Below are 8,144 nucleotides of genomic sequence, written 5' to 3' on the forward strand. Positions count from 1 at the left end.
GACTTGAGTTTCTACAATACAAATAACTATTGCGGCAAACTTTAACGCGAGTTTGCGTAGGTCTTGAATTGTCGGGGTGTTGCCGATACACCGACAGTTCCAGCTTAGAAGACTCATTGCGCCCGACGAGGCCGCGCAATGTACATCATTGTTTTTTGGCACCACGGGCAAGCTCTTCCCTCCTCCTGGAGAGCTCTTCTCACTTGCTTGCACTATCTTGGGCCTTTTCTTGGGCCCGGCGGCGCCCCTCGAAGGAGTCCAACAAAATATTTTGGATGAAGAAGTGATGTCCTCTAGAATAGCAGGCGATTTTGGATGGTGATTCTTTCCCACAAATTCAGTTTGCAGGATCATGGTTACCCAGCAGCACAAAGTAACATCTTGCGGAGGTACCTCGTCCTTGAACAACAAATTAACGAATCTGGTCGCTCCTCAAAGACTTCACAAACAAATTCAGTCTGCGCCATGTTACCTTGTACTCCGAACCTATATGTACCTCTTTGTACTCTGAAGGAATCAAGCAAGGCATTCCGCTAAACTTCAGTGAACACAAGGCGAAAAATGATTTTTCTGTAGTGTATATCCACTGTGTTTTCTAAGAAATTGCCGAATTGGAGAATGGATCGTGCGGCTAATGGATCAGTCCCTGCAGTTGTATGTAGCTTCCACCTTCATCCGTCAGATACAGTGAGGTTTTCCTTTCAAAAAGAAAGATACAGTGAGGTTGCCATCAGGTATTCCTTGCATTGTTCGCCTTTGTTTCTCCGCTCGCCTGGGCCTGGCCTCCGTTCGAACCACCTCGTGATGTTTCGAATCAAATTCGGAGTTCAGATCAGATCCGGATCATGTTGGTTTTGATCGTCCGGTTGTTCTCCCTTTCGAATTTGGATTCCCTTATGCCCAGCAGTCCCCACTATATATACGACGACAGGCTTGATCTATCGGCACCGTATCAATTGACGTTGTGCAAGAAAAGAGGGCCCCAAAGTTAACTAGCCAATCTTTCCATGATGTCGTTCTTCAACCTGCGTCTCTTCGCTTCCATGGCAATGGCGGATATCCTCCGCTTCCCAGGAGAAGACCTGCACGATCAGATGCCCTGGAGCTGCCCGAAGGAAGCAACGGCGGAACTCCCGCTGCCGGTCGGATCGTCCCGTGAAGAGCCCCAGGGCGTTGTGGACTGCTTGGAGGAGGCCGACTCCACGCTCGCGGAGAGGAGTTCCACCAGCGCTTGAAGTAATGCATGTGTGATGTGTTCGTGCGTGAGTTTGAGGATTGCAAGTAGTAATTAATATCTTTGACAACATTGTATGAATTGCAGTATGCTAGTAGTACTGTAGTATACTATAGATAAGCTATGCTTACAACTTAGAGGTACTAGATAGAACCTTACGTCGATTTTTGTGTCTTTGCCGATTTTTTTAGTAACAAATATTCAGTAATCTATAGTGCATTCTATGGAAGAGTAGCATGTATGAAAAATGCATGGTGATAGTGCGAGAAACCTAACGGTGGAAACATATCACAATTTTTGACACTCAATGCAAAAATTATAGCATTTTGAATTCATCGAAAAGAAAGGTAATTACGTTACTACATGCGGATAAATTCGAAATTTGTATGTGATGTGATGGGGCTTTGGTGACCCAGGAGAGGAATTTCTTTTTTGATAAAGAATACCACGAAAACTTCTCGTATTATGGTGCATGTCCAGTTTGCTATATAGTACTAGCAAAGAACGTGTGCGTTGTAATGGGAGAAAAAAAATACCGCACCCAATAACCATAACTCAAGACCCCCAATAGGTCTTGCCGAGGCTTCTCTCTGTCGGCATTAGATTAGAAATCTTTTTTTTTTCGTTCTAGGTCCGAGGTGCGCATGCATGGTTATCGATAGTTTCTTTTTGTCTATAATCTGGCTTTGTTGAGGTGTTCGCTTGCAATCCAGATGAGTGTCGGTATGAAAGTATGCTAGATTGTGTGCTATTGATTAAGGTTGCACCCTAAGCAATATTTTAAAATGGTGAACATATAAAATAACATCATAGATTCTACATATTTTTCTAATCAAATTTCATATATAACATGTTAAAATTGGAGTTATCGTTTAAAAGATATAAATATTTTAAGAAGAGTAGTATTTGCTCTAGATGCATTGTGGCTTAATTATTAGAAAAGGCAGGGGGTTTCCCATAAAACATATAAAATGATTGGTTTTCTCACTTAAAGATGTACCGCAGATTTATTACCAAAAAAAGAAGGGGGTTTCTATAAAATGATAAAAACAACCCGTTTTATGTGTATTAAAGGTGGATCACGGGTTAATTATTGGAAAATAAAGGGGTTTTTTTTGCAAAACTCTGTGATGGACGGGCATGAACACTAATAATCCCTTTATTAGTAAAAAAAATAGGTATAGAAGAGCATCTCTAGTGCCGACCCTCAAAGCGGTAGTATCCGTCTGGACGCAGCTGTTCGGACCCCAGAAGCCCTCCAACACCGAACCCCATTCGTCCGCGAAGCAGTCTGAACCATGGTTTTCCCACAAACTGAAACCAAACGTCAGAGGCCTTTGCGGGAGTTCGGACACGAGACACTTCAGACATAGACACCCCTGGCCCACCCAAAAGCAAGGCGGGGCCGTGCTTTTGTAGCCGCCTCCACTGTTCCCGCAGCAAAATACCCTATTCTTTTTTTCCATCCTGCTACTCTCCACCCAATTTCCACCCTTTTATCTCACTCTCTTCTTCCCTCTCGCTGCCGATGCATGGAACTGGAGGAGAACCTACCAGAGATGGAGGTGCTGGACGATTAGATCTTCACACTCGCTTGGAAGATAAACGGCGACGTGACAATATTGTTGCATCAAAGCGAAGGCTGCAAAGAGGAAACACTCGAGAAGCAGAAGGCCGAAGGAGGGTGTGCTGGTGGCGGACATTGAGGGAGTCCTGGATTAGGGGGTATCCGGATAGCCGGACTATATACTTTGGCCGGACTGTTGGACTATGAAGATACAAAATTGAAGACTTCGTCCCGTGTCTGGATGGGACTCTCCCTGGCGTGGAAGGCAAGCTTGGCGATTCAGATGTTAGATCTCCTTCTCTGTAACCTACTCTGTGTAACCCTCGCCCCCTCCGGTGTCTATATAAATCGGAGGGTTTAGTCCGTAGGACAAAAACAACAATCATAATCATAGGCTAGCTTCTAGGGTTTAGCCTCTACGGTCTCGTGGTAGATCAACTCTTGTAATACTCATATCATCAAGATCAATCAAGCAGGAAGTAGGGTATTATCTCCATCGAGAGGGCCCGAACCTGGGTAAAACATCGTGTTCATCGCGTGACGTGCTAAACTCTTTAAGGTCTCTCTCTTTGACAGAAGACTCTTGGCCGAACTATGTCCGGCTCGAGTGGGATACGGACGACGAAGAAACTCGCTGCCCGCCCACCACCCACTTAATAGCCACTGTCGACGACTTAACAAACATGCTTGACTTCGACTCCGACGACATCGACGGTATGGACGTCAATGCATGGGACAATCTGGAACCACCACCCACGGGGCGCTGGACTGCCACCTCATCATATGATGTATACATGGTGGACACGCCTAAGGAGGACAACAGCGACAAAAAGGATGCAACGGAGGATAAACCCCCCAGACAAAAGCCAAAATGACGGCGTAGGCGCCACTCTAAGTCCAGCCACAGTAAAAATAGCGACAACAGCGCAAGAAAAATTGACACCCCGGTCGACTCCAAAGGAAATAATGACCACACGGACCCAGCGATGGAGCAGGATGAGCCAGGTCACGCCAAACACAGCCCGGAGCTGACGCCTGATCACGGCGATCCCGGGGGTAGAACTCATTAACCTGCCTCTGGAGAGGAGGACAGTCCGGACGACAATGCATTCATTCTGGAAAAACATTTGGAACAAGAGAACCTCCACAGAAGGCTTATGGCCACCGCAAGGAGCCTAAAGAAGCAGAAGCAAAGGCTTAAGGCCGCGCAGGATACGCTCAACCGCAGATGGAACAAAGTGCTAGACACTGAAGAAAAATATGGCGACGATCGCCACACAAAGAGCTACCCAAAGCGCAAGCTGCTGCCCGAATTCGACGATGAGGCCATAGAGCCCATTCCGCCGAAGAATAATATGGCCGATCAGCCGGACCGACCACCTCGTGGCCGCGATAGAGCAGCTACTGACGCCGCACACAGGCCAGCACACGATTTACGTGACCTCCTGGACAAAAAGGCTGGTGCGACCAGGTCCATCTATGGATCTAGAGGATGCGCTCCGGCGCAAGATTATGGTCACCAAAACGATCATACTGATTGAATACCAGTTCGGAATCAACCCCGGACACAACAACCCCGTCAACAGCATGCCACGACATGTCCAGATACAGAGGGGTTGTGCACCCCCTGTGCTTCACTGACGAGGTGCTGGATCATGAATTTCCACAAAGATTCAAACCCGTCAATATAGAGGCATATGACGGAATGACAGACCCTGGGGTCTGGATTGAGGATTTTATCCTTCATATCCACATAGCTCGTGGGGATGACCTCCACGCCATCAAATAGCTTCCCCTCAAGTTGAAAGGACCAGCTCGGCATTGGTTGAAAAGCCTCCCTGAAAACTCAATTGGAAGTTGGGAGGAACTTGAGGATGCTTTCAGGGCCAATTTTCAAGGGACCTATGTCCGACCTCCGGATGTAGACGATTTAAGTCGCATAATACAACAGCCCGGAGAGTCAGCCCGTAAGCTTTGGAAAAGATTTCTCACTAAGAAGAATCAAATTGTTGATTGTCCGGATGCTGAAGCCCTAGCGGCCTTCAAGCACAGTATCCGGGACGAATGGCTTGCCAGACACCTCGGCCAAGAAAAGCCGAGGACAATGGCGGCCTTAAAAAGCCTTATGACCCGCTTTTGCACGGGTGAGGACAGGTTGTAGGCCCGTAGAGGCACCAACAACCCAAGCACATCCGAAATTAGGGATGGCAACGGGAAGCCACGACGCGATAAAAACAAGCATCGAAATAAGGAAGAAAGTCCGGACAACACGGCGGTCAACACCGGATTCAGGGGCTCTCAACCCAGTCAACGAAAGAAGCCATTTAAAGGCAGCAAAGATGGACCGTCCGGCCTGAACAATGTCCTGGACAGATTGTGTCAAATTCATGTCACCCCCGAAAAACCTGCGAATCACACTCATAGAGAATGCTGGGTCTTCAAGCAGGCCGGCAAGTTAAATGCCGAACACAAGGGAAGAGAAACACCAAGTGAAGACGAGGATGAGCCTTGCCAGCCGAACACTCGGGGACAGAAAAAATTCCCACCAGAAGTCAAAACAGTAAATATGATCTACGCGACTCACATACGAAAGAGAAGGCGCAAACACGCACTCAGAGACGTATACACTGTAGAGCCCGTCGCCCCCAAATTCAAACTCTGGTCGGCCTGCCCGATCACCTTTGATCGCAGGGAACATCCGACTAGTATCCGGCACGGAGGATCGTTTGCCTTGGTGCTTGACCCAATAATCGATGGATACCATCTCACTCGAGTCCTTATGGACGGCGGCAGTAGTCTCAATCTGATATATCAGGACACTGTCCGCAAGATGGGGATAGACTTGTCAAGAATAAGCCAAAGCAACACTACCTTTAAAGGAGTAATACCAGACGTTGAGGCCCACTGCACGGGCTCCCTCGTATTAGAGGTTACATTCCGTTCTCCCGACAACTTCAAAAGCGAAGAATTACTCTTCGACATCGCTCCCTTCCGGAGCGGTTATCATGCACTAGTCGGAAGAACGGCCTTTGCTCGCTTCAACACAGTACCGCACTACGCCTACCTTAAACTCAAGAAGCCCGGTCCACGTGGCGTCATTACTGTTAGCGGAAACATAGAGCGTTCCTTACGTGCGGAAGAGTATGTGGCAGCTCTAGCAGCCGAACACTAAGCAGTCTCTCCAATCAGAATGCACGATCGGTCGTTAAGACCACGGACACGGTTAGACGAGTCTGGTGCACCTCCGGCGGTAACATCCTAGATAAACCTGAGCTAGGGTCTATACATATACCCCCATAGGTGGCACTAGGGGCTGCAAACATGTAACAAAGCCCACAGTTTGGCTTGACCTTATTAATATAACAATATATCGCATTTTCACTACTCATTGAGAATAACCAACTTTTCGCATGCTTACACCAGACTCTTTTACATGAGTTTTCCTTTTTTTTACAGACACCATTCGCGTGACACCCTTCCAGGATAAGGCACAACAGAGACAAAGGCGCAGACGTGCAGCAGGGCCCCGCTCAAAGGTTTCTCTTTAGATTAAGCCCCTGTGTAAACCTTCTTTGCTGTCTCTTGTTGCTTGACATCCCATGGGTATTTAATACACCCACAAGGGATACTAGCGTTATTGGCATTTCGCCACGACAGATTAATGCACGTACCTTGAAATACAGGGTTCATAATCGAGGGCGTTACTCAGCCCAGTATATGTTATAAAGTCCGAATACCTTCGGGAGTGTTCGGCGTCGCGAGTTTGGCCTTATCTGCATCAGCTCTGAATCATGTCTTTGGTCAAATGTTGGGTTTGCCCGACTCCTGGGTTTGCTGTCTTACGTTCCGTTCTATCCGGATGAGCACCTTAGTAGAGAAAGCCGAAAACTGACTGTCATGATACAGCGAGAGACTGGTCAACCACTCGAGGACTTATCGGAATCTTCGGGATTCCTCCGCATTAACGAAGGGCCGTTTCTTGGTCATGTACATATGCGCACGTATTCGGATGCACGTGGAAGTACCAGGGGCTATATAGTAGCCCCACCTTTAAAATCCTATGGCTAAGTGAAAGTGTTAAAGCTATATAGTCTGGTTGCCTAGTTCGACGTGCGATCACCTCCTTAATGGACCAAGACGTTGTTGGAAATATGCCCTAGAGGCAATAATAAAATGATTATTATTATATTTCCATGTTCATGATAATTGTCTATTATTCATGCTATAATTGTATTAACCGGAAATCGTGATACATGTGTGAATACATAGACCACAACATGTCCCTAGTGAGCCTCTAGTTGACTAGCTCGTTGATCAACAGATGGTCATGGTTTTCTGATTATGGACATTGGATGTCATTGATAACGGGATCACATCATTAGGATAATGATGTGATGGACAAGTCCGAATCCTAAGCATAGCACAAGATCGTGTAGTTCGTTTGCTAAAGCTTTTCTAAAGTCAAGTATCAATTCCTTAGACCATGAGATTGTGTAACTCCCGGATACCACAGGAGTGCTTTGGGTGTACCAAACGTCACAAGTAACTGGGTGACTATAAAGGTACACTACATGTATCTCCGAAAGTATCTGTTGGGTTGGCACGAATCGAGACTGGAATTTGTCACTCCGTATGACAAAGAGGTATCTCTAGGCCCACTCGGTAATGCATCATCATAATGAGCTCAATGTGACTAAGTGGTTAGTCATGGGATCATGCATTATGTAACGAGTAAAGTGACTTGCCGGTAACGAGATTGAAAAAGGTATTGGGATACCGATGATCGAATCTCGGGCAAGTAACGTACCGATTGACAAAGGGAATTGCATACGGGATTACCTGAATCCTCGACATCGTGGTTCATCCGATGAGATCATCGTGGAACATGTGGGAGCCAACGTGGGTATCGATATCCCGCTGTTGTTTATTCGCCGGGGAGCTGTCTCGGTCATGTCTGCGTGATTCCCGAACTTGTAGGGTCTACACACTTAAGGTTCGATGACGCTAGGGTTATTAGGAAGACTTGTATGTGATTACCGAATGTTCTTCAGAGTGCCCGGATGAGATCCCAGACATCACGAGGAGTTCCGGAATGGTCCGGAGGTGAAGATTTATATATGGAAAGTTGTCATACGGTCACCGGAAATGTTCGGGGCATACCGGTATTGTACCGGGGCCACCGGAGGGGTTCCGGGGGTCCACCGGGAGGGGCCACCTCTCCCGGAGGGCCTCATGGGCTGTAGAGGGAAGGCAACCAGCCCTTGGAGGGCTGGGCGCCACCCCTCCCCTTGGTCCCATGTGCCTAGGGTTGGGGGGGAAACCCTAAAGGGGGCGCCCCCCTTG

Source organism: Triticum dicoccoides, chromosome 2B, assembly GCF_002162155.2.
Source record: "Triticum dicoccoides isolate Atlit2015 ecotype Zavitan chromosome 2B, WEW_v2.0, whole genome shotgun sequence".
NCBI classification, from domain to species: Eukaryota; Viridiplantae; Streptophyta; class Magnoliopsida; order Poales; family Poaceae; genus Triticum; species Triticum dicoccoides.